This window comes from Somniosus microcephalus, chromosome 15 (genome assembly GCF_052327205.1).
Source record: "Somniosus microcephalus isolate GS21.2 chromosome 15, FLI_Smic_1.0, whole genome shotgun sequence".
Taxonomy (NCBI): domain Eukaryota; kingdom Metazoa; phylum Chordata; class Chondrichthyes; order Squaliformes; family Somniosidae; genus Somniosus; species Somniosus microcephalus.
Window position 1 is genome coordinate 106710939 of NC_141001.1, and position 27821 is coordinate 106738759.

Genomic DNA, 27821 nt, shown 5'->3' on the forward strand with positions numbered 1-27821 from the left:
CAAAAACTGATCTGTTTGTCACATAGGCACAGTAACTGGGCTGTTTATCACACTGCCACAGTAACTGGGCTGTTTGTGGCACTGGGACAGTTACTGGGCTGTTTATCACTGTGACACACTAACTGGGTTGTTCATCACATTGGGGCAATAACTGGGCTATTTATCACCGTGACAGTAACTGGGCTGCTTATCATTGGGACAGTAACTGGGCTGTTTATGACACTGGGACAGTTCCTGGTCTGTTTATCACTGGAACAGTAACTGGGCTGTTTATCACTGGGACAGTAACTGGGCTGTTTATCACTGGGACAGTAACTGGGCTGTTTATCACTGGAACTATAACAGGGCTGTTTATTACTGGAATTATAACAGAGCTGTTTATCACTGGGACTGTAACTCAGCTATTTATCACTGGGACTGTATCTGGACTGTTTATCAGTTGTGCAGTACCTGGGTTGTTTATTACTGTCACAGTAACTGGGCTGTTTATCACTGGGACAGTTACTGGGCTTTTTATCACTGGGGCTATAACTGGGAGGTTGATCACTGGCACAGTAACTGCACTGTTTATGACACTGGGACAGTTACTGGGGCCTTTATTGCTGTGTCAGTATAACTGGGCTGTTTAACACTGGGACAGTTCCTGGGCTGTTTATCACATTGGGGCAATAACTGAGCTATTTATCACTGGGACAGTAACTGGACTAATTTCACCAGGACAGTAACTGGGCTGTTTATCACTGGCACAGTAATTGGGTTGTTTATCACTGGGTCTATAACTGGGCTGTTTATCACTGGCACAGTAAGTGGGTTATTTATCACTGGGTCTATAACTGGGCTGTTTAGCACTGGGACAGTAACTGTGCTGTTTATCACTGGGGCAGTAACTGGGCTCTTTATCAATGGTACGGTAACTGGGCTGTTTATCACTGGGATAGTAACTGGGCTGTTTATCACACTGGGACAGTAACTGGGCTGTTTATCACTGAGACTTTAACTGGGCTGTTTATCACTGGCACAGTAACTGGGCTGTTTATCACTGGGACAGTAACTGGGGTTTTTATCACTGCGTCTATAACTGGGCTGTTTATCACTGGGATAGTAACTGGCCTGTTTCTCAGTGGGACAGTACCTGGGATAATTTCACCGGGACAGTAACTGGGCTGTTTATCACTCGGACAGTAAATGGGCTGTTTTTCACTCTGCCACAGTAACTGGGCTGTTTATGACACTGGGACAGTTACTGGGCTGTTTCACTAGGACTGCAACTGAGCTGTTTCTCACTGGGACAGTAACTGGGCTGATTATCACACTGGCACAGTAACTCGGCAATTTATCACTGGGACAGTAAATGGGCTGTTTATCACTGGGACAGGAACTGCACTGATTATTACTGGGACAGTAACTGGGTTAATTATCACTGGAACAGTAACTGGGCTGTTTATCACTGGGACAGCACCTGGGCTAATTTCACCGGGACAGTAACTGGGCTGTTTATCCCTGGCACATTAATTGGGCTGTTTATCACTGGGACTGTAACTCAGGTATTTATCACTGGGACAGTATTTGGGGTTTTTATCACTGGGACTATAACTGGGTGGTTTATCACTGGGACAGTAACTGGGGTTTTTATCACTGGGACTATAACTGGGCGGTTTATCACTGGCATAGTAACTGGGCTGTTTATCACTGGGACAGTAACTGGGGTTTTTATCACTGGCTATAACTGGGCTGTTTATCACTGGGACAGTAACTGGGCTGTTTATCACACTGCCACTGTAACTGGGAGATTGATCACTGGCACAGTAACTGGGATGTTTATCACTGGGACATTAATTGGACTATTTATCACACTGGGGCAATAAATTGTCTGTTTGTCACATGGGCACAGTGACTGGGCTGTTTATCACACTGCCACAGTAACTGGGCTGTTTATCATTGCGACAGTACCTGGGTTGTTTATCACATTGGGGCAATAACTGGGCTATTTATCACTGGGACAGCAACTGGGCTGTTTATCACTGGGACAGTAACTGGGCCATTTCTCATTGGGACAGTAACTGGGCTCATTATCACACTGGCACATTAACTGGGCTGTTTATCACACTGGCACTGTAACTGGGAGGTTGATCACTGGCGCAGTAACTAGGATGTTTATCACTGCGACAATAACTGGGCTGTTCATCACTGGGACAGTAACTGGGCTGTTTATGACACTGGGACAGTTACTGGGATCTTTATCGCAGTGTCAATGTAACTGGGCTGTTTATCACTGGGACAGTTCCTGGTCTGTTTATCACTGGGACAGTAACTGGGTTGTTTATCACATTGGGGCAATAACTGGGCTATTTATCACTGGGATAGTAACTGGGCTAATTTCACCGGGACAGTAACTGGGCTGTTTATCACTGGGACAGTAACTGGGCTGTTTATCACTGTGACAGTAACTGGGCTGTTTATCACTGGATCTGTAACTCAGCTATTTATCACTGGGACGGTATCTGGGCTGTTTATCAATTGTGCAGTAACTGGGCTGTTTATTACTGGCATAGTAACTGGGCTGATTTTCACTGGGACAGTTACTGGGCTTTTTATTACTGGGACTATAACTGGGCGGTTTATCACTGGGACAGTAACTGGGCTGTTTATCACACTACCACTGTAACTGGGAGGTTGATCACTGGCACTGTAACTGTGATGTTTTTCACTGGGACATTAACTGGGCTGTTTATCACATTGGTACTGTAACTGGGAGGTTGATCACTGGCACAGTAACTGGGATGTTTATCACTGGGACATTAACAGGGCTATTTATCACGCTGGGGCAATAACTGGTCTGTTTGTCACATAGGCACAGTAACTGGGCTGTTTATCACACTGCCACAGTAACTGGGCTGTTTGTGACACTGGGACAGTTACTGGGCTGTTTATACTGGGACAGTAACTGGGTTGTTCATCACATTGGGGCAGTAACTGGGCTATTTATCACTGGGACAGTAACTGGGCTGATTATCACACTGGCACAGTAACTGGGCTGTTTATCATTGGGTCTATAACTGGGCTGTTTATCACTGGGACAGTAACTGAGCTGTTTATCACTGGGACAGTAACTGGGCTGTTTATCACTGTGACAGTAACTGGGCTGTTTATCACTGGGACAGTAACTGGGCTGATTATCACACTGGCACGGTAACTGGGCTGTTTATCACTGGGTCTATAACTGGGCTGTTTCTCACTAGGACAGTAACTGGGCTGATTATCACACTGGCACAGTAACTGGGCTGTTTCTCACTGGGATAGTAACTGGGCTGATTATCACACTGGCAGAGTAACTGGGCTGTTTATCACTGGGTCTATAACTGGGCTGTTTATCACTGGGACAGTAACTGGGCTGTTTATCACTGGGACAGTATCTGGGCTGTTTCTCACTGGGACAGTAACTGGGATGTTTATCACTGGGACAGTAACTGGGCTGTTTATCACTGGGACAGTAACTGGGCTGTTTATCACTGGGACAGTAACTGGGCTGATTGCCACTTGTACTTTTATTCTTTATTACTGGCATAGTAACTGAGCTGTTTATCTCTGGGACAGTAACTGTGTTGCTTATCACTGGGACAGTAACTGGGCTGTTTTTTTCACACTGGCACTGTAACTGGGAGGTTGATCACTGGCACAGTAACTGGGAGGTTGATCACTGGCACAGTAACTGGGATGTTTATCACTGGGACATTAACTGGGCTGATTATCATAATGGGGCAATAGCTGCCCTGACTGTCACATAGGCACAGTAACTGGACTGTTTATCACACTGCCACAGTAACTGGGCTGTTTGTGACACTGGGACAGTTACTGGGCTGTTTATACTGGGACAGTAACTGGGTTGTTCATCACATTGGGGCAGTAACTGGGCTGTTTATCACTCGGACAGTAAGTCGGCTAATTTCACCGGGACAGGAACTGGGCTGTTTATCACTAGGACTGCAACTGAGCGGTTTCTCACTGGGACAGTAACTGGGCTGATTATCACACTGGCACACTATCTGGGCTGTTTATCACTGGGATAGGAACTGCACTGATTATCACTGGGACAGCAACTGGGTTAATTATCACTGGAACAGTAACTGGGCTGTTTATCACTGGGACAATAACTGGGCTGATTATCACTTGTACATTTATTCTTTATTACTGGCATATTAACTGGGCTGTTTATCACTGGGACAGTAACTGGGCTGTTTATCACTGTGCCACAAACTGGGCTTTTTTCCCACACCTGCACTGTAACTGGGAGGTTGATCACTGGCACAGTAACTGGGCTGTTTATCACTGGGTCTATAATTGGGCTGTTTCTCACTAGGACAGTAACTGGGCTGATTATCACACTGGCACAGTAACTAGGCTGTTTCTCACTGGGATAGTAACTGGGCTGATTATCACACTGTAGGAGTAACTGGGCTGTTTATCATTGGGTCTATAACTGGGCTGTTTATCACTGGGACAGTAACTGGGCTGTTTATCACTGGGACAGTAACTGGGCTGTTTACCACTGGGACAGTAACTGGGCTGTTTCTCACTGGGACAGTAACTGGGATGTTTATCACTGGGACAGTAACTGGGCTATTTATCACTGGGACAGTAACTGGGCTGTTTATCACTGGGACAGTAACTGGGCTGTTTATCACTGGGAATATAACTGGGCTGTTTATCACTGGGACAGTAACTGGGCTGTTTATCACTGGGACAGTATCTGGGCTGTTTATCACTGGGACAGTAACTCGGCCATTTATCACTGGGACCGTATCTGGGCTGTTTATCACTGGGACAGGAACTGCACTGATTATCTGATTAACTGGGTTAATTATCACTGGGACAGTAACTGGGCTGTTTATCACACTGGCACTGTAACTGGGAGGTTGATCACTGGCACAGTAACTGTGCTGTTTATGACACTGGGACAGTTACTGGGATCTTTATTGCTGCGTCAGTATAACTGGGTTGTTTAACACTGGGACAGTTCCTGGGCTGTTTATCACATTGGGGCAATAACTGGGCTATTTATCACTGGGACAGTAACTGGGCTAATTTCACCGGGACAGTAACTGGGCTGTTTATCACTGGGACAGTAATTGGGCTGTTTATCACTGGGACAGTAACTGGGCTAAGTTCACCAGGACAGTAACTGGGCTGTTTATCACTGGCACAGTAATTGGGTTGTTTATCACTGGGTCTATAACTGGGCTGTTTATCACTAGCACAGTCATTGGGTTATTTATCACTGGGTCTATAACTGGGCTGTTTAGCACTGGGACAGTAACTGTGCTGTTTATCACTGGGGCAGTAACTGGGCTCTTTATCAATGGTATGGTAACTGGGCTGTTTATCACTGGGATAGTAACTGGGCTGTTTATCACACTGGGACAGTAACTGGGCTGTTTATCACTGAGACTTTAACTGGGCTGTTTAACACTGGAACAGTAACTGGGCTGTTGACCACTGGCAACGTAATTGGGATGTTTATCGCTGGGACATTAACTGGGCTGTTTATCACACTGGCACTGTAACTGGGAGGTTGATCACTGGCGCAGTAACTCGGATGTTCATCACTGCGACAGTAACTGGGCTGTTTATCACTGGCACAGTAACTGGGCTGTTTATCACTGGGACAGTAACTGGGGTTTTTATCACTGGGTCTATAACTGGGCTGTTTATCACTGGGATAGTAACTGGCCTGTTTCTCAGTGGGACAGTACCTGGGCTAATTTCACCGGGACAGTAACTGGGCTGTTTATGACACTGGCACTGTAACTGGGAGGTTGATCACTGGCACAGTACCTGGGCTGTTTATCACTGGAACTATAACAGGGCTGTTTATCACTGGGACTGTAACTCAGCTATTTATCACTGGGACTGTATCTGGGCTGTTTATCAGTTGTGCAGTACCTGGGTTGTTTATTACTGTCATAGTAACTGGGCTGTTTATCACTGGGACAGTTACTGGGCTTTTTATCACTGGGACTATAACTGGGCAGTTTATCACTGGGAGAGTAACTGGGCTGTTTGTCACTGGAACGGTAACTGGTCTGTTTGTCACTGGAACAGTAACTGGGCTCTTTATCACACTGCCACTGTAACTGGAAGGTTGATCACTGGCACTGTACCTGGGTTGTTTATTACTGTCATAGTAACTGGGCTGTTTATCACTGGGACATTAACTGGGCTGTTTTTCACTGGGACAGTAATTGGGCTGTTGATCACACTGGCACAATAACTGGGCTGTTTATCACTGGTACGGTAACTGGGCTGTTTATCACTAGGATAGTAATTGGGCTGTTAATCACACTGGGACAGTAACTGGGCTGTTTATCACTGGGAAAGTAACTGGCCTTTATATGACACTGGCACAAAAACTGGGCTGTTTATTACACTGCCACTGTAACTGGGAGGTTGATCACTGGCAATGTAACTGGGATGTTTATCACTGGGACATTAACTGGGCCGTTTATCACACTGGCACTGTAACTGGGAGGTTGATCACTGGCACAGTAACTGGGCTGTTTATCTATGGGACAGTAACTGGACTGTTTATCACTGTGAGAGTTACTGGGCTGTTTGTCACTGGGACAGTAACTGGGTGGTTCATCACTGGGACAGTAACTGGGCTGTTTTTCACTGGGACAGTAACTGGGATGTTTATCACTGGGACATTAACTGGACTGTTTATCACACTGGGGCAAAAACTGATCTGTTTGTCACATAGGCACAGTAACTGGGCTGTTTATCACACTGCCACAGTAACTGGGCTGTTTGTGGCACTGGGACAGTTACTGGGCTGTTTATCACTGTGACACACTAACTGGGTTGTTCATCACATTGGGGCAATAACTGGGCTATTTATCACCGTGACAGTAACTGGGCTGCTTATCATTGGGACAGTAACTGGGCTGTTTATGACACTGGGACAGTTCCTGGTCTGTTTATCACTGGAACAGTAACTGGGCTGTTTATCACTGGGACAGTAACTGGGCTGTTTATCACTGGGACAGTAACTGGGCTGTTTATCACTGGAACTATAACAGGGCTGTTTATTACTGGAATTATAACAGAGCTGTTTATCACTGGGACTGTAACTCAGCTATTTATCACTGGGACTGTATCTGGACTGTTTATCAGTTGTGCAGTACCTGGGTTGTTTATTACTGTCACAGTAACTGGGCTGTTTATCACTGGGACAGTTACTGGGCTTTTTATCACTGGGGCTATAACTGGGAGGTTGATCACTGGCACAGTAACTGCACTGTTTATGACACTGGGACAGTTACTGGGGCCTTTATTGCTGTGTCAGTATAACTGGGCTGTTTAACACTGGGACAGTTCCTGGGCTGTTTATCACATTGGGGCAATAACTGAGCTATTTATCACTGGGACAGTAACTGGACTAATTTCACCAGGACAGTAACTGGGCTGTTTATCACTGGCACAGTAATTGGGTTGTTTATCACTGGGTCTATAACTGGGCTGTTTATCACTGGCACAGTAAGTGGGTTATTTATCACTGGGTCTATAACTGGGCTGTTTAGCACTGGGACAGTAACTGTGCTGTTTATCACTGGGGCAGTAACTGGGCTCTTTATCAATGGTACGGTAACTGGGCTGTTTATCACTGGGATAGTAACTGGGCTGTTTATCACACTGGGACAGTAACTGGGCTGTTTATCACTGAGACTTTAACTGGGCTGTTTATCACTGGCACAGTAACTGGGCTGTTTATCACTGGGACAGTAACTGGGGTTTTTATCACTGCGTCTATAACTGGGCTGTTTATCACTGGGATAGTAACTGGCCTGTTTCTCAGTGGGACAGTACCTGGGATAATTTCACCGGGACAGTAACTGGGCTGTTTATCACTCGGACAGTAAATGGGCTGTTTTTCACTCTGCCACAGTAACTGGGCTGTTTATGACACTGGGACAGTTACTGGGCTGTTTCACTAGGACTGCAACTGAGCTGTTTCTCACTGGGACAGTAACTGGGCTGATTATCACACTGGCACAGTAACTCGGCAATTTATCACTGGGACAGTAAATGGGCTGTTTATCACTGGGACAGGAACTGCACTGATTATTACTGGGACAGTAACTGGGTTAATTATCACTGGAACAGTAACTGGGCTGTTTATCACTGGGACAGCACCTGGGCTAATTTCACCGGGACAGTAACTGGGCTGTTTATCCCTGGCACATTAATTAGGCTGTTTATCACTGGGACTGTAACTCAGGTATTTATCACTGGGACAGTATTTGGGGTTTTTATCACTGGGACTATAACTGGGTGGTTTATCACTGGGACAGTAACTGGGGTTTTTATCACTGGGACTATAACTGGGCGGTTTATCACTGGCATAGTAACTGGGCTGTTTATCACTGGGACAGTAACTGGGGTTTTTATCACTGGCTATAACTGGGCTGTTTATCACTGGGACAGTAACTGGGCTGTTTATCACACTGCCACTGTAACTGGGAGATTGATCACTGGCACAGTAACTGGGATGTTTATCACTGGGACATTAATTGGACTATTTATCACACTGGGGCAATAAATTGTCTGTTTGTCACATGGGCACAGTGACTGGGCTGTTTATCACACTGCCACAGTAACTGGGCTGTTTATCATTGCGACAGTACCTGGGTTGTTTATCACATTGGGGCAATAACTGGGCTATTTATCACTGGGACAGCAACTGGGCTGTTTATCACTGGGACAGTAACTGGGCCATTTCTCATTGGGACAGTAACTGGGCTCATTATCACACTGGCACATTAACTGGGCTGTTTATCACACTGGCACTGTAACTGGGAGGTTGATCACTGGCGCAGTAACTAGGATGTTTATCACTGCGACAATAACTGGGCTGTTCATCACTGGGACAGTAACTGGGCTGTTTATGACACTGGGACAGTTACTGGGATCTTTATCGCAGTGTCAATGTAACTGGGCTGTTTATCACTGGGACAGTTCCTGGTCTGTTTATCACTGGGACAGTAACTGGGTTGTTTATCACATTGGGGCAATAACTGGGCTATTTATCACTGGGATAGTAACTGGGCTAATTTCACCGGGACAGTAACTGGGCTGTTTATCACTGGGACAGTAACTGGGCTGTTTATCACTGTGACAGTAACTGGGCTGTTTATCACTGGATCTGTAACTCAGCTATTTATCACTGGGACGGTATCTGGGCTGTTTATCAATTGTGCAGTAACTGGGCTGTTTATTACTGGCATAGTAACTGGGCTGATTTTCACTGGGACAGTTACTGGGCTTTTTATTACTGGGACTATAACTGGGCGGTTTATCACTGGGACAGTAACTGGGCTGTTTATCACACTACCACTGTAACTGGGAGGTTGATCACTGGCACTGTAACTGTGATGTTTTTCACTGGGACATTAACTGGGCTGTTTATCACATTGGTACTGTAACTGGGAGGTTGATCACTGGCACAGTAACTGGGATGTTTATCACTGGGACATTAACAGGGCTATTTATCACGCTGGGGCAATAACTGGTCTGTTTGTCACATAGGCACAGTAACTGGGCTGTTTATCACACTGACACAGTAACTGGGCTGTTTGTGACACTGGGACAGTTACTGGGCTGTTTATACTGGGACAGTAACTGGGTTGTTCATCACATTGGGGCAGTAACTGGGCTATTTATCACTGGGACAGTAACTGGGCTGATTATCACACTGGCACAGTAACTGGGCTGTTTATCATTGGGTCTATAACTGGGCTGTTTATCACTGGGACAGTAACTGAGCTGTTTATCACTGGGACAGTAACTGGGCTGTTTATCACTGGGACAGTAACTGGGCTGATTATCACACTGGCACGGTAACTGGGCTGTTTATCACTGGGTCTATAACTGGGCTGTTTCTCACTAGGACAGTAACTGGGCTGATTATCACACTGGCACAGTAACTGGGCTGTTTCTCACTGGGATAGTAACTGGGCTGATTATCACACTGGCAGAGTAACTGGGCTGTTTATCACTGGGTCTATAACTGGGCTGTTTATCACTGGGACAGTAACTGGGCTGTTTATCACTGGGACAGTATCTGGGCTGTTTCTCACTGGGACAGTAACTGGGATGTTTATCACTGGGACAGTAACTGGGCTGTTTATCACTGGGACAGTAACTGGGCTGTTTATCACTGGGACAGTAACTGGGCTGATTGCCACTTGTACTTTTATTCTTTATTACTGGCATAGTAACTGGGCTGTTTATCTCTGGGACAGTAACTGTGTTGCTTATCACTGGGACAGTAACTGGGCTGTTTTTTTCACACTGGCACTGTAACTGGGAGGTTGATCACTGGCACAGTAACTGGGAGGTTGATCACTGGCACAGTAACTGGGATGTTTATCACTGGGACATTAACTGGGCTGATTATCATAATGGGGCAATAGCTGCCCTGACTGTCACATAGGCACAGTAACTGGACTGTTTATCACACTGCCACAGTAACTGGGCTGTTTGTGACACTGGGACAGTTACTGGGCTGTTTATACTGGGACAGTAACTGGGTTGTTCATCACATTGGGGCAGTAACTGGGCTGTTTATCACTCGGACAGTAAGTCGGCTAATTTCACCGGGACAGGAACTGGGCTGTTTATCACTAGGACTGCAACTGAGCGGTTTCTCACTGGGACAGTAACTGGGCTGATTATCACACTGGCACACTATCTGGGCTGTTTATCACTGGGATAGGAACTGCACTGATTATCACTGGGACAGCAACTGGGTTAATTATCACTGGAACAGTAACTGGGCTGTTTATCACTGGGACAATAACTGGGCTGATTATCACTTGTACATTTATTCTTTATTACTGGCATATTAACTGGGCTGTTTATCACTGGGACAGTAACTGGGCTGTTTATCACTGTGCCACAAACTGGGCTTTTTTCCCACACCTGCACTGTAACTGGGAGGTTGATCACTGGCACAGTAACTGGGCTGTTTATCACTGGGTCTATAATTGGGCTGTTTCTCACTAGGACAGTAACTGGGCTGATTATCACACTGGCACAGTAACTAGGCTGTTTCTCACTGGGATAGTAACTGGGCTGATTATCACACTGTAGGAGTAACTGGGCTGTTTATCATTGGGTCTATAACTGGGCTGTTTATCACTGGGACAGTAACTGGGCTGTTTATCACTGGGACAGTAACTGGGCTGTTTACCACTGGGACAGTAACTGGGCTGTTTCTCACTGGGACAGTAACTGGGATGTTTATCACTGGGACAGTAACTGGGCTATTTATCACTGGGACAGTAACTGGGCTGTTTATCACTGGGACAGTAACTGGGCTGTTTATCACTGGGAATATAACTGGGCTGTTTATCACTGGGACAGTAACTGGGCTGTTTATCACTGGGACAGTAACTGGGCTGTTTCTCACTGGGACAGTGACTGGGATGTTTATCACTGGGACAGTAACTGGGCTGTTTATCACTGGGAATGTAACTGGGCTGTTTATCACTGGGACAGTAACTGGGCTGTTTATCACTGGGACAGTAACTCGGCTATTTATCACTGGGACAGTATCTGGGCTGTTTATCACTGGGACAGGAACTGCACTGCTTATCACTGGAATAGTAACTGTGTTAATTATCACTGGAACAGTAACTGGGCTGTTTATCACTGGGACAGTAACTGGGCTGATTATCACTTGTACTTTTATTCTTTATTACTGGCATAGTAACTGGGCTGTTTATCACTGGGACAGTAACTGGGTTGTTTATCACACTGTGGCTATAACTGGGCGGTTTATCACTGGGACAGTAACTGGGCTGTTTTTTTCACACTGGCACTGTAACTGGGAGGTTGATCACTGGCACAGTAACTGGGAGGTTGCTCACTGGCACAGTAACTGGGATATTTATCACTGGGACATTAACTGGGCTGATTATCACAATGGGGCAATAACTGCCCTGATTGTCACATAGGCACGGTAACTGGGCTGTTTAGCACACTGCCACAGTAACTGGGCTGTTTGTGACACTGGGACAGTTACTGGGCTGTTTATCACTCGGACAGTAACTGGGCTGTTTATCACTGGGACACTAACTCGGCTAATTTCACTGTGACAGTATCTGGGCTGTTTGTGACACTGTGACAGTATCTGGGCTGTTTATCACTGGGACAGGAACTGCACTGATTATCACTGGGACAGTAACTGGGTTAATTATCACTGGAACAGTAACTGGGCTGTTTATCACTGGGACAGTAACTGGGCTGATTATCACTTGTACATTTATTCTTTATTACTGGCATATTAACTGGGCTGTTTATCACTGGGACAGTAACTGGGCTGTTTATCACTGTGCCACAAACTGGGCTTTTTTCCCACACCTGCACTGTAACTGGGAGGTTGATCACTGGCACAGTAACTGGGCTGTTTATCACTGGGTCTATAATTGGGCTGTTTCTCACTAGGACAGTAACTGGGCTGATTATCACACTGGCACAGTAACTAGGCTGTTTCTCACTGGGATAGTAACTGGGCTGATTATCACACTGTAGGAGTAACTGGGCTGTTTATCGTTGGGTCTATAACTGGGCTGTTTATCACTGGGACAGTAACTGGGCTGTTTATCACTGGGACAGTAACTGGGCTGTTTATCACTGGGACAGTAACTGGGCTGTTTACCACTGGGACAGTAACTGGGCTGTTTCTCACTGGGACAGTAACTGGGCTGTTTATCACTGGGACAGTAACTGGGCTGTTTTTTTCACACTGGCACTGTAACTGGGAGGTTGATCACTGGCACAGTAACTGGGAGGTTGCTCACTGGCACAGTAACTGGGATATTTATCACTGGGACATTAACTGGGCTGATTATCACAATGGGGCAATAACTGCCCTGATTGTCACATAGGCACGGTAACTGGGCTGTTTAGCACACTGCCACAGTAACTGGGCTGTTTGTGACACTGGGACAGTTACTGGGCTGTTTATCACTCGGACAGTAACTGGGCTGTTTATCACTGGGACACTAACTCGGCTAATTTCACTGTGACAGTATCTGGGCTGTTTGTGACACTGTGACAGTATCTGGGCTGTTTATCACTGGGACAGGAACTGCACTGATTATCACTGGGACAGTAACTGGGTTAATTATCACTGGAACAGTAACTGGGCTGTTTATCACTGGGACAGTATCTGGGCTGTTTATCACTGGGACAGGAACTGCACTGATTATCACTGGGACAGTAACTGGGTTAATTATCACTGGAACAGTAACTGGGCTGATTATCACTTGTACATTTATTCTTTATTACTGGCATATTAACTGGCCTGTTTATCACTGTGACACAAACTGGGCTTTTTTTCCACACTGTCACTGTAACTGGGAGGTTGATCACTGGCACAGTAACTGGGAGGATTATCACTGGCACAGTAACTGGGATGTTTATCACTGGGACATTAACTGGGCTGTGACGTAATAAAGACTCACTACGCACTTGGTTGAACATAAAGCAAGGCTTTAATCGACTTGTAACAAAACATGGCGGTCTAGTTAGTAGTCACTAGCTTCCTGTTTCCAGATTGTCTCTGGCCAAGTTGGGCCCACGCCCGAGTATTTATACTCCTCGGACAGCGCCCTCAGCTGGCCGTCCAGTAGTACTTCCTGAGTTACTTCTTGTAGAAGTTGCGATTTATGACAGGCTGTTTATCACACTGGGGCAATAACTGGTCTGTTTGTCACACTGCCACAGTAACTGGGCTGTTTGTGACACTGGGTCAGTTACTGGGCTGTTTATCACTGGGACAATAACTGGGTTGTTTATCAGATTGGGGCAATAACTGGGGTGTTATTCAGCCCAGTTACGTCCCAGTGATAAACAGCCCAGTTACTGTCCCGGTGAAATTAGCCCAGTTACTGTCTTGGTGATAAACAGCCCAGTAACTGTCCCAGTGATTAACAGCCCAGTTACTGTCCCAATGATAATCACTGGGACAGTAACTGGGCTAATTTCACCGGGACAGTAACTGGGCTGTTTATCACTGGGTCTATAACTGGGCTGTTTATCACTGGGACAGTAACTGGGCTGTTTCTCACTAGGACAGTAACTGGGCTGATTATCACACTGGCAGAGTAACTGGGCTGTTTATCACTGGGTCTATAACTGGCCTGTTTATCACTGGGACAGTAACTGGGCTGTTTATCACTGGGACAGTAACTGGGCTGTTTATCACTGGGTGGTTATGCGTCACACAGTTCACATTCCAATTCTGTTCCTGCTCTTTTACTAAGGTATGTTACCCTGAACTGCTGTTACCTAAATCGTTTACAGATACAAGCTGCTGCAGCAGGAACAAACGTTTAACTGTGTGCCTGCAGTGGAACAAGGACATTGGCCTGGATTTTCATGGTAACATCTGCTTGGGAGTGGGTCGGGGGAGGGTGCGGTGGCTCCAATGTAGTCGGGAAACCCAGGCGGCTGGGTTTCCCACAGGCCCTGTTGACTTTAACAGCATGGCCTGATTGGCATCTGAAGCCTCTGTTTCCCACCCGCAGCCAGCCTGATGAAGAGGCTGGCTGGCTCAGGACCGGTAGGCCTGTGGCTCTAGGCCAGACAGAGGAGTAAGGGAGGGATCGGGTGGGGGCCGGTGCCGGCCTCCGCAGGATCGGGGGTGGGGAGAAGGAAGATCGGGGTGGAGGAGGGAGGGCCAAGGAAGATCGGGGCCTCTGCAGGATTGGGGCGGGCGAGGGGGTTCATAGGATTACATCGGATATCCGGCACAGAAACAGGCCATTCGGCCCAACCAGTCCATGCCAGCGTTTATGCTCCACATGAGCCTCCTCCCATTTTTCCTCAAGTCAAGTCAAGGAAGATCAAGGCCTCCGCAGGATTCGGGCGAGGGAGGGTGGTCAAGGAAGATCGGGGGCTCTGTAGGGTTGGTGGGGGGCAACAAGGAAGGTCAGGGCCTCCGGAGGATCATGGGAGGGAAGTGCAGATCGGGGCCGGCCTCAGGATCATCGGTGGGAGGGATCCAGTAAGTTCGGAAGTGTGTAAAACCCGACCAGTTAGAGTTGAAAACAAGATGGAGTTTAAAGAAGAGGCTTCCAGCCTGATTATAATATTTAACTTGACGTCCCACACCCTGGCAGCGGGTTGGCTGCCCGCCCGCGTTAAAACTGGAAGTGGGTTGGAGGTGGTATCAGGTCGGGAATTCCATCTTTAACACATTAACTGCCCCCATGCTCCAAACCCACGCATTTTTTTTAAGGTTAAAATGCGCCCCATTATTTCACTTGACAGCTGAGGGGGAAAGTGGTTGGACCATAAATTATCCAAATTCGACAAAAATGAATTGAATGATCAATATTTCACCATTGACTGTACAAAAAGAAAAAGACTTGCATTTATACAACGCTTTTCACGACCACCGGACGTCCCAAAGCGCTTTACAGCAAATTAAGTACTTTTTGAAGTGTAGTCACTGTTGTAATGTGGGAAACGCGGCAGCCAATTTGCGCACAGCAAGGCCCCACAAACAGCAATGTGATAATCAGCAGATAATCTGTTTTTAGTGATGTTGATTGAGGGATAAATATTGGTCCCAGGACACCGGGGATAAATCCCCTGCTCTTCTTCAAAATAGTGGCCATGGGATCTTTTACATCCACCTGAGAGGGCAGACAGGGCCTCGGTTTAACATCTCATCTGAAAGACGGCACCTCGCCGCGTTTCCCACAACCCGCTGCCAGGATGTGAGACGTCAAGTTAAATATTATAATCAGGCTGGAAGCCTCTTCTTTAAACTCCATCTTGTTTTCAACTCTAACTGGTCGGGTTTTACACACTTCCGAACTTACTGGACCCCTCCCACCGATGATCCTGAGGCTGGCCCTGATCTGCTCTTCCCCCCCCATGATCCTCCGGAGGCCCTGACCTTCCTTGTTGCCCCCCACCAACCCTACAGAGCCCCCGATCTTCCTTGACCACCCTCCCTCAGTACTGCACTGGAGTGTCAGCCTAGATTTTGTGCTCAAGTCCCCGGAGTGGGTCTTGATCCCACAGCCCTCTGACTCAGTGGCGAGAGTGCTACCCACTGAGCTGGACCTGAGTGGAGGTGGCAGGAGTATAGGCAGCAGCAGAATAGAGCGGGAGAGAAGGCCCAGGACAGAGCATGGACTTCAGCGGAGGTGGCAGTATCTGTTCAGTGAATCCAAAAACAACAAAAATCAAGGAGTGACATCACAGGACAGCAGGTAGGTGATTGGTTGGTGAGCATTACCGTTGTCTTTTTCTAAGTTAGGGCAATGGGTTAAACTAAGAAGTTTATTTAGTAATATCATAAATGGCAGGGCACCTCAGTCCCATCGAATGCACATCCTGTGCCATGTGGGAACTCCAGGACGCTTCTTGTGTCCTGGACAACTACGTGTGCAGGAGGCTGAGAGCTACGTGGATAGCACGTTTCTGGAGGTGGTCACCCCGCAGCATAAGAGTTTGCACGCAGAGAGGGAATAGGTGGCTGCCAGACAGACAAGGAGACCCAGGCAGGTAATGCAGGAGTCCCCTGAGTGCATCTCGCTCTCCAAACGGTATTGGTGGGGGCAATGGTTCCTCTGGGGAGTGCAGCCAGAGTCAAGTCCATGGCACCATGGGTGGCTCAGCTGTACAGGAGGGGAGGAGGAAGGTCAGGAAAGCAATAGTATTTGGGGATTCAATAGTTAGGGGAACAGACAGGCGTTTCTGTGGCCGCAGACGTGACTCCAGGATGGTAAGTTGCCTCCCTGGTGCCAGGGTCAAGAATGTCAATGAGCGGCTGTAGGACATTCTGAGGGGGGAGGGTGACCAGCCAGAGGTCGTTGTCCATATCGGTACCAATGACATAGGCAGATAGAGGGATGAGGTCCTGCAGGCAGAATTTAGGGAGCTAGAAAAAAGATTAGTGAGCAGGACCTCAAAGGTAGTAATCTCCGGATTATTCCCGGTGCCACGCACGAGTGAGTACAGGGATAGGAGGATAGAGCAGATGAATGTGTGGCTGGAGAGATGGTGCAGGAAGGAGGCCGTTAGATTCGTGAGGCATTGGGACCGGTTCTGGGGGAGGTGGGACTTGTTCAAACAAGACAGGTTGCACCTCAACAGGGCTGGGGTTTGCTAGTGCTGTTGGGGAGGGTTTAAACTAGCTTGGCAGGGGTAGTGATTTAGATTTAGTAGGGAGAGAAGCAAAGCTGGAAATGGAAGGCAGAAAATTAGTAAGTGAGTTTGGAAGGCAGAGGAACCAAAGGCTAGAAAATAGACAACAAAGGAGTTTGGCAGTGCTTAATGGTATATACTTCAATGCAAGGAGTCTAGTGAACAAGGCAGATGAGCTGAAGACACAGATACACACGTGGAAGTATGATATCATAGCTATTACCGAAACATGGCATAAAGAAGGGCAGGAATGGCAGCTCAACATTCCTGGTTACAGGGTTTTCAGATGAGATAGAGAGGGGGATAAAAAGGGAGGGGGGTCACAGTATTGATTAAAGAAACAGTTATAGCTGTGAGGAGGGACGATATGTTGGAGGGATCATCAAATGAGGCCATATGGGTTGAACTGAAGAACAAAAAAGGGGCGATCACACTGCTGGGAGTGTACTATAGACCCCCAAATAGTCAGAGGGAGATAAAAGAGCAAATATGTAGGCAAATTTCTGAGAAGTGTAAAAATAATAGGGCAGTAATAATAGGGGATTTCAACTACCCTAATATTAACTGGGATAGAATCGGTGTAAAAGGTATAGAGGGTGCAGGATTCTTAAAATGCATTCAGAAGAACTTTTTTAGACAGAATGTAGCAAGCCCAACAAGAGGGGGTGGGGGTAGTTCTGGACTTAGTTTAGGGAATGAAGCTGGGCAGGTGGATAGTAGTGGTAGTGATCATAATTCAGTTAGCTTTAGCGTAGTTATGGAAAAGGACATAGATAGGCCAGATGTAAAAGTTCTCAATTGGGGAAAGGCCAATTTTACTAAGCTGAGATATGATTTAGCAAAAGTGGACTGGAAACAGCTACTTGAAGGCAAATCAGTAAGTCAAAGAAGTGGGAGGCATTTAAGGAGGAGATAGTGAGGGTCCAGGGCAAATATGTTCCCACAAAGGAAAAGGGTGGGACTCCCAAATCTAGAGCCCCCTGGATGTCAAGAAGAATACAGGGTAGGATAAGGAAAAAAAGGGAAGCTTATGTCAGATACCGAGAGCGAAATACTGCAGCAAGCCTCGAAGAATATAGAAAGTGCAGGGGTGAAATTATAAAGGAAATTAGGAAAGCAAAGAGAGGGCATGAAAATATATTGGCAAGCAAAATCAAGGAAAACCCAAAGATGTTTTATAAATACATAAAGAGCAAGAGAATAACTAAGGAAAGAGTAAGGCCTATTAGAGACCCAAAAGGTAACCTGTGTGTGGAGGTGGAAGATGTGGGTATGGTTCTTAATGAATACTTTGCATCTGTCTTCACAGAACAGAGGGACAATGCAGACATTGTAGTTAAGGAGGAGGAGTGTGAAATATTAGATGGGATAAACATAGAGAAGAAATATTAAGAGGTTTAGGGGGACAAATTCAGTAGCACCCCCTTTGGGGCGCTAACTTCGTTGGGGTGCTACTTTTAGCGCCCTGTAAATGTTAGCGCCCCTGCACCATAAATTGAATGGTAGTGCCCAAGCAGGAGGCGGGGCGTAACTGGAGGCACTCCCCCCTCCTTCCTGGGGCGCTACCATTGAATATCACGGCGTTACGTGCAATAGCGCTACGCATGTTGGCACATAGCGCCGCGGTATTGGAGACCTCCCCCCCTCATTAAAGGGGAGGGGCCTATCGCTGCGTGCACCGGGGCCCTGCCGGACCACCGGGGAGCGGGGTGCTGGGAAAATAGCCCGGCACTCAAGAGGAGCACCGGGCTGACCGATCGCAGCCAGCACCCCACATAAGAAAGCGAAAGGGGGCAGGTGCTGGCAGGCAGCTCAAATAAAATGGCCGCCTGATGGCCGCAAAATCACCACCCTGACCTTGTCGGACATATTGTCCGGCAGTAGTTCAGGGGGCGTGGCCGGGACGCAAGCAGGCCGCTGCGCACGGCGATGACATCATTGCCAGAGGCGCAGCGCTGCGGGGCGCGACCAACTACTGCCGCCACTAACCTCCCGCTGAATTTTGCGGGAGGCGTTAGCGACGCCGTGCCCAGGCGCTAGCAGCTTTGCGCAAAGCAACACAATTTTTTGCCCTTAGCATCTTTGAAAGTAGATATATCGCCAGGCCCAGATGAAATGTATCCCAGCCTGTTGAGAGAGGCAAGGGAGGAAATAGCGGAGGCTCTGACCATCATTTTCCAATTCTCTCTGGCTACAGGCATGGTGCCAGAGGACTGGAGGACTGCTAATGTTATGTCGTTGTTTAAAAAGGGAGCAAGGGATAGACCGAGTAATTACGGGACTCAGCCTAGCCTCAGTCATGGGAAAATAATTGGAAACAATTCTGAGGTATAGTATTAATCGTCATTTAGAAGGGCACGGATTAATCAAGGACAGTCAGCATGGATCTGTTAAGGGAAGGTCATGTCTGACTAACTTGATTGAATTTTTTGAGGAGGTAACGAGGAGGTAATGAGGAGAGTCGATGAGGTTAGTGCATATGATGTAGTCTACATGGATTTTAGCAAGGCTTTTGACAAGGTCCCACATGGCAGGTTGGTCAAAAAGGTAAAAGCCTATGGGATCCAAGGGAAAGTGGCAAGTTGGATGCAAAATTGGCTCAGTGGCAGGAAGCAAAGGGTAATGGTCGATGGGTGTTTTTATTACTGGAAGGCTGTTTCCAGTGGGGTTCCACAGGACTCAGTACGAGGTCCCTTGCTTTTTGTGGTATATAAGAACATAAGAACATAAGACATAGGAGCAGGAGTAGGCCAATCGGGCCCTCGAGCCTGCTCCGCCATTCAATAAGATCATGGCTGATCTGATCCTAACCGCCAATCTACTATCACAGAACCATCTCCTGAATCTAACAGAATTAGACACATGAAATAGGAGCAGGATCAGGCTACACGGCCCCTGGGCCCACTCCGCTGCCCACAGGGCCATGTCCGATCCGAACCTAGACTCATGTCCAAATTCCTGCCCGCTCCCCGTAACCCTTAATTCCCTTTACTTCTAGGAAACTGTCTATTCCTGTTTTAAATTTATGTAATGATGTAGCTTCTACAGCTTTTTGGGGCAGCATATTCCATGGACCTACCACCCTCTGAGTGAAGTAGTTCCTCCTCATCTCAGTTTTGAAAGAGCAGCCCCTTATTCTAAGACTATGCCCCCTAGTTCTAGTTTCACCCATCATCGGGAACATCCTCCCCGCATCCACCCAATCCAACCCTTCACAATCTTATATGTTTCAATAAGATCGCCTCTCATTCTTCTGAACTCCAATGAGTAGAGTCCCAATCTACTCAACCTCTCCTCATATGTCCATCCCCTCATCCCCGGGATTAACCGAGTGAACCTTCTTTGTACTGACTCGAGAGCAAGTATGTCTTTTCTTAAGTATGGACACCAAAACTGTATGCAGTATTCCAGGTGCGGTCTCACCAATACCTTGTACAACTGAAGCAATACCTCCCTATTTTTATATTCTATCCCCCTAGCAATGAAAGCCAACATTCCATTGGCCTTCTTAATCAATGACTGAGACTTCAATGTAGCGGGCATGAATAAGAAGTTTGCAGATGATACAAAAATTGGCCATGTAGTTGATAGTGAGGAAGAAAGCTGTAGACTGCAGGAAGATATCAATAAATTGGTCAGGTGGGCAGAAAAGTGGCAAATGGAATTCAATCCGGAGAAGTGTGAGGTAATGCATTTGGGGAGGGCTAACAAGGCAAGGGAATACACAGTAAATGGTAGGACACTGAGAAGTGTAGAGGAACAGAGGGACCTTGGAGTGCATGTCCACAGATCCCTGAAGGTAGCAGGACAGGTAGATAAGGTGGTTAAGAAGGCATATGGGATACTTTCTTTCATTAGCCGAAGCATAGAATATAAGAGCAGGGAGGTTATGCTTGAACTGTATAAAACACTAGTTATGCCTCAGCTAGAATACTGCGTGCAGTTCTAGTCACCACATTACAGGAAGGATGTGATTGCACTAGAGGGGGTGCAGAGGAGATTTACGAGGATGTTGCCAAGACTGGAGAATTTTAGCTATGAGGAAAGATTGGATAGGCTGGGGTTGTTTTCTTTGGAACAGAGGAGGCTGAGGGGAGACTTAATTGAGGGGTATAAAATTATGAGGGGCCTAGATAGAGTCAATAGGAAGGACCTGTTTCCCTTAGCAGAGAGGTCAGTAACCAGGGGGCAAGATTTAAAGTAATTGGTAGAAGGATTAGAGGGGATTTGAGGAGAAACTTTTTCCGCCAGAGGGTGGTGGGGCTCTGGAACTCACTGCCTGAAAGGGTGGTAGAGGCAGAAACCCTCATCACATTAAAAAAGTTCTTGGATATGCGCTTGAAGTGCTGTAACCTACAGGGCTACGGACCAAGAGCTGGAAAGTGGGATTAGGCTGGATAGCACTTTTGGGGGGGAAAATTCAGTATCGCCCCATTTGGGGCGCCATTATCGGCCGTGCACAAAGTTTAGCGCCTGGCGCTAATTATCGCCTCCGACGGCAAACTTGGCTTTTATCGCCCCGGGAGGTGATTGGAGCGCTAAATCAGGCGCTTCACACCTGTCTTAAGGCACAAAGGCCGAGGAACGAGGCGCTACCTCAGAGCGCTGGCGAAGCAAGGAAAGGCAAATCAAAATAAACCTGCAAAGTGCTGCTCAGTACTCAAAACTCCTTCACACAGCATTGACTCTCTCCAGAAGTCTCTCTCTCTCTCTCAGAATGCGTGGTGCAAAAATGTCACCAACAAAAAAAGGCAGGAAGCGGTCACCTTTAAATAGCGCGCCCCCAGTCCCTTCCTGACTGCAAAACGCTCCCCTCAACCTGTCGTTGCTAGCGGCAGGCGGTAAGGCAGGGGGTGCCACTCAATATCCGGTCCCGGGTGCTACCGCGGTGTTGCGCACTCGACTGACGTCACGATCTGCCGGCGCAGGAGATCCTGGCGGTAGTGTTTAGCGCCGCCACAAAATGTTAATTTCGCGAGCGGTGCAAACATCGCCGTGCCCGGGCGTTAGTTGCTTTGCGCCCCAATTAGCGCCCTCTTAAGGCACTAACGGGAGGCGCAAACAACTGAATGTTTCCCCCTTGGTCTCCTTCTGGGGCGTAAAGTTCTCGGACTCTATTCTGTGAGCCACGGCTGACACTGACAGTCACACTGGCTAGGAACCTTTTTAGTCCGATCCAGAATTATGACCATTTACCATACCAGCTTTAAACCAGCGTGGGGTCTGAGAGGCGCAGTGGGCTTTAGTTATAATCAGGAGCAGCCTGACGTGAACTGTTCCTATTGCGGTGCTGCAGGGGGCTCCAGGGGAAGGTGTGAGCTCCCAGTAACTCTCCGGAATAGATTCTGAAACTGCACGTTTGGCAAGCTGCGGATAAAATGACGACTCCTCGCTATAAAGAATATTTACTGCTGCATATTAAAGTGACATTTAATTATAAGCAACTCAACACATTTGTACCGACTCTACAAATTAGGACTAATGATAAATTCACAATTATTTAAATGAACAATTTATTTTTTTGCCAGACCTGAGCTCGGTACAGTACCTGAAGCGGCCGGTGGAGAGAGACTGACTTCACTGGCCACCTGTTCCTTGACAGCTTCGAATTGATGGGAAATAACCGGAGGCTGGAACACTCTGCCGGTGAGCGAGGACTTTAATTATTGCCAACGTGTTGGAGGAGCCTTTGCTATTGATTTAATAAATGCAAATCATTTTATCTTTTGCATTGCGAGCGGCGTTGGTCTCCAACTATCGTTACAAATGCATAAATGATAATCCAGGTAAAATCATTTACACCCCCACCCCAAAAAAAAAACTATCTTGGACACTAAGTACAGGAGTTTTAAATACAGGTTAAACAGGGGCTCAGAGATCTCGACTCCCAGTCGGAGCCACACTCCCAGTTTAGTACTTTGATGGGAAGATGCTTTCGTTAACTCGCCTAGAATCTGTTGAGTAAAATATTCCACCGGTTTCTCACTGCTGGCCACCAGCTCCTGTCTGGGTCGGTATATCATGGGGACAATTTAGTGGGGGAGGCCACAGTAATTTTTTTCCCCTATTGGCTTAAACCCACGGCAGGTGCGGTCTCCTCCGAGGTGTTTAATGGTTGGGCTCTGCTCCCTGTTTGTTCCAGGGACGAGGAGGTTTTTAGCGGTGGGACCGGGACACGAACCGCCCTCTAGCGAGCAGAGCGCCTCATTCTCCGGCTGACACTCTCAACACATGCTGTTATTATTATATATATATATATATATATATATATAGATATATATACACACACACATATACACACGCAAAATACTGCGGATGCTGGAAATCTGAAACAACAACAGAAAATGCTGGAAACACTCAGCAGGTCAGACAGCATCGTGGAGAGAAACAAGAGTTAACGTTTCAGGTCGATGACCCTTCGTCAGATATATATATATATATCATAATTTAAAACCCTACCTTCGCAGCATTAAACTGGCACGGGTTGGTTTTCACGTCCCTCGCCGCGTCAGGACGAATGAACAATGTTATCAAACCGTGGGTTGTTCTCAGTTTCACTCTTTCTCCAGCCGCAGACACAGCGGGAGTGTGAGTTACTTCATTCAGAGGGTCTGAATGTGGATTCGACCATCTCCCCGCTTCCTGTGACTCCTGCTCTGTGCCAGTCATTTCATCTCATCTCTCTGGCTGTCTATCTCTATCTCCTTTATCTATCGATCTATCTATCCATCCATCGCCTTTATCTATCTATCTCCTTTATCTAACCACCTTTAACTATATCTATCCATCTCTTCCATCTGTCTATCTCGCCACCCATCGTCTTTATTATTTATAGATACTATCCGACTATCTACCTCTCTATTGTCTATCTATTTATCTATCTCTATCTACCCATCCCTCTCTATATATATATTATATATATCTCTCACTATCTATCCATCTCTCTCACTATCTCTCATTATCTCTCTATCTCTCTCATTATCTCTCACTATCTTTCTCTATCTCTATCTCTCTTTCTCTCTCACTATCTCTCTTTCCCTCACTATCTCTTTCCCTCACTATCATTCTATCTCTCTCACTATCTATCTCTCCCCCTCATTATCTCTCTTTCTCTCTCTCACACACTACCTCTCCCTCTCTCTCTAACTCTCGCTCAATATCTCTCTCACTATCTCTTTCTCGCTCTCTCTATCGCTCTCGGTGTGGATTTGACATTCCGGCCACTAACAGACCAACTTTCCCGCAGACTCCGGATTCCGGATTCCGGTAAATCCGGTGCGGACCCGGGTTAGTGGGGCTCTAACCCGATGTGGACCCGGGTTAGTGGGGCTCTAACCCGATGTGGACCCGGGTTAGTGGGGCTCTAACCCGATGTGGACCCGGGTTAGTGGGGCTCTAACCCGATGTGGACCCGGGTTAGTGGGGCTCTAACCCGATGTAAACCCGGACTCCGCAGCGCGCCTCTCCACAAGCGGCTCGTTTCCTGATCATTCTTTGCATTAAATGCAAAACCCAAATGATATTGAAAGCCCCTCTTCCCTCCCAGGAAAGTCACATTTGCGGTCAAACTACTGCCTCGGACCCGGCGAGCCGGTCAGTGCGGACACTCCGGCCCCCCTGAGCCCGGCCCCGGGGTCTGCCTGCAGCCGGTGCCCCCTCCCTGTGTGTGCTGGTCCCGGCTCAGCCCGTCCTGGGACAAGCTCAGCCCCCAAACTCTCACTCCATCCCACCCCATCCCTGCCCTCCATCCCAATCCTAAATCCACAGCCCGCCCCTGTAACTCAGCACAGCCCCATTTAGACTAGTTTACCAGGCAGCAGTGCTCCTCTCCTCTCCCCAACACTTCGCAACATGCCAACCCCTCTCACCTTCCCGGTCCTTGCACACCCGGCATCGTATCGAGCCGAAGGGCGTCTCTCCCCAATGCATCTCTCCCCTCGTCAATGTTTGCAGCCCCTCTGCCCGCTCCGCTCCGCTCTCGGTGCCGAGTGACCCAGCGAGCGTGCGAGACGCCGACCGATTCCGTGTGACAGTGAAGCTGAGAGGGATGTGTTGGAGCCGGCGCCTCGCTGCCTGTGTGCGAGAGAGAGTGGAGGGATTAGCAATGTGGACATCTGCAACCAAACTCCCTCCCCTCCCACTCACACTCACACACAGACACATACAAACACAGGCACACAATTATTCACACACACTCACAGACACACACACTCATTTACACTCACACTCATTCACACTGACAGATATACACACTGACAGACACACACACACTCATTCACACTCACTCATACACACTGACATATACACACTCAGACACACACACACTCATTTACACTCGCTCATTCACACTCACTCATTCACACTGACAGATATACACACACTCAGAGACACACACACATACAAACACATACACACACTCATTCACACTCACAGACATACACACACATTCACACACAGATATACACACACTCAGACACACACGCTCATTCACACTCACATTCATTCACACTCAGATATACACACATTCAGACACACATACAAACACATACACACACAGATATACACACACACTCAGACACACACGCTCATTCACACTCACATTCATTCACACTCAGATATACACACACTCAGACACACATACAAACATACACACACTCATTCACACACACTCACACACACAGACACACTCATTCACACACACACTAATTCACACACACACACTAATTCACACACACTCACACGCAGACACACTCATTCACACACACATCCTCATTCACACACACACACTCATTCACACACACACACACTAATTCACACACACTAATTCACACACACTCATTCACACACACTCATTCACACACACTCATTCACACACACACACTCATTCACACACACACACACTAATTCACACACACACACACTAATTCACACACACATCCTCATTCACACACACACTAATTCACACACACATCCTCATTCACACACACACACACACTCATTCACACACACACTCATTCACACACACACTCATTCACACACACACACACTAATTCACACACACACTAATTCACACACACACACTCATTCACACACACACACACACACACTAATTCACACACACATCCTCATTCACACACACACACACACACACACACACTAATTCACACACACATCCTCATTCACACACACACACACACACACACTAATTCACACACACATCCTCATTCACACACACTAATTCACACACACATCCTCATTCACACACACTAATTCACACACACATCCTCATTCACACACACACACACTCATTCACACACACACACACACACACTCATTCATACACACACTCATTCACACACACACTCATTCACACACACAGGCAACTGCTCCTTGCAGTTACTCTGTGAGACCTGGTAATGTTTCTTCCCAATAGTATCAGTAAATATTTGTCACTGCGGTCATTCATTCCTTTCAAACGTGTAATAGGGCTTTGGATACTAAATACCTTCTTGAATCTTACTCTTTGATTTATTTTCAAAGGGAGAGGGAGAGGAGAAAGTGATTTATTCAATTAAAGCAGGTAAAGAGAAGAAAGACACAAGAGCAAAATTGTTATTTTCCAACTCAGGAAGGGAAGTTCGCTAACGTGAACTGTGAAACTAGATTAAAATGTAAGATGGTAGATAAGCAGTGACAGACTTTTAAGGAGATATTTCATAACTCTCAACAAAGATATATTCCAGTGAGAAAGAAAGATTCTACGAGAAGGATGAACCATCCGTGGCTTGCTAAGAAAGTTAAGGATGGTATCAAATTGAAAGAAAAGACATACAATGTTGAGAAGATTAGTGGTAGTCCAGAAGATGGGGAAATGTTTAGAAACTTGCAAAGGATGACTAAAAAAAATAGAGGGAGAAAATAGATTATGAGAGTAAACTAGCAAGAAATATAAAAACAGTAAGAGCTTCTACAAGTATATAAAAAGGAAGAGTGTAGCTAAAGTAAACATTGGCCCCTTAGAGGATGAGACTGGGGAATTAATAATGGGAAACAAGGAAATGGCAGAGACTTTGAACAAATATTTTGTATCTGTCTTCATGGTAGAAGACACTAAAAGCATTCCAATAATAATGGAAAATCAAGGGGCAAAAGGGAGAGAGGAACTTAAAACAATCACTATCACAAGAGGAAAAAGTACTAGGCAAACTAATGGGACTAAAGGCTGACAAGTCCCCTGGACCTGATGGCCTGACTCTTAGGGTCTTAAAAGAAGTGGCTGCAGAGATAGTGGATGCATTGGTTGTAATCTTCCAAAATTCCCTAGACTCTGGAAAGGTCCCAGCGGATTGGAAAACTGCAAATGTAATGCCCCTATTCAAGAAAGGAGGGAGACAGAAAGCAGGTAACTATAGGCCAGTTAGCCTAACATCTGTCATTGGGAAAATGCTGGAATCCATTATTAAGGAAGTAATAGCAGGACATTTAGAAAATCATAATACAATCAAGCAGAGTCAGCATGGTTTTATGAAAGGGAAATCGTGTTTGACAAATGTATTAGAGTTCTTTGAGGATGTAACAAGCAGGGTGGATAAAGG

The 27821-nt window shown here is 46.8% G+C and overlaps 1 protein-coding gene across 1 annotated transcript in view; it reads right to left on the minus strand.

Annotated features, from left to right (window-relative positions):
• Window positions 1-25294, minus strand: part of chst1 (carbohydrate (keratan sulfate Gal-6) sulfotransferase 1) — a 77842-nt gene extending 52548 nt beyond the window's left edge. The window contains exon 1 of the mRNA XM_086008234.1: window positions 25095-25294. The gene's annotated coding sequence lies outside the window, so the exon portion shown is untranslated. The remainder of the gene's footprint in view (window positions 1-25094) is intronic.
• Window positions 25295-27821: the final 2527 nt, after the last annotated feature.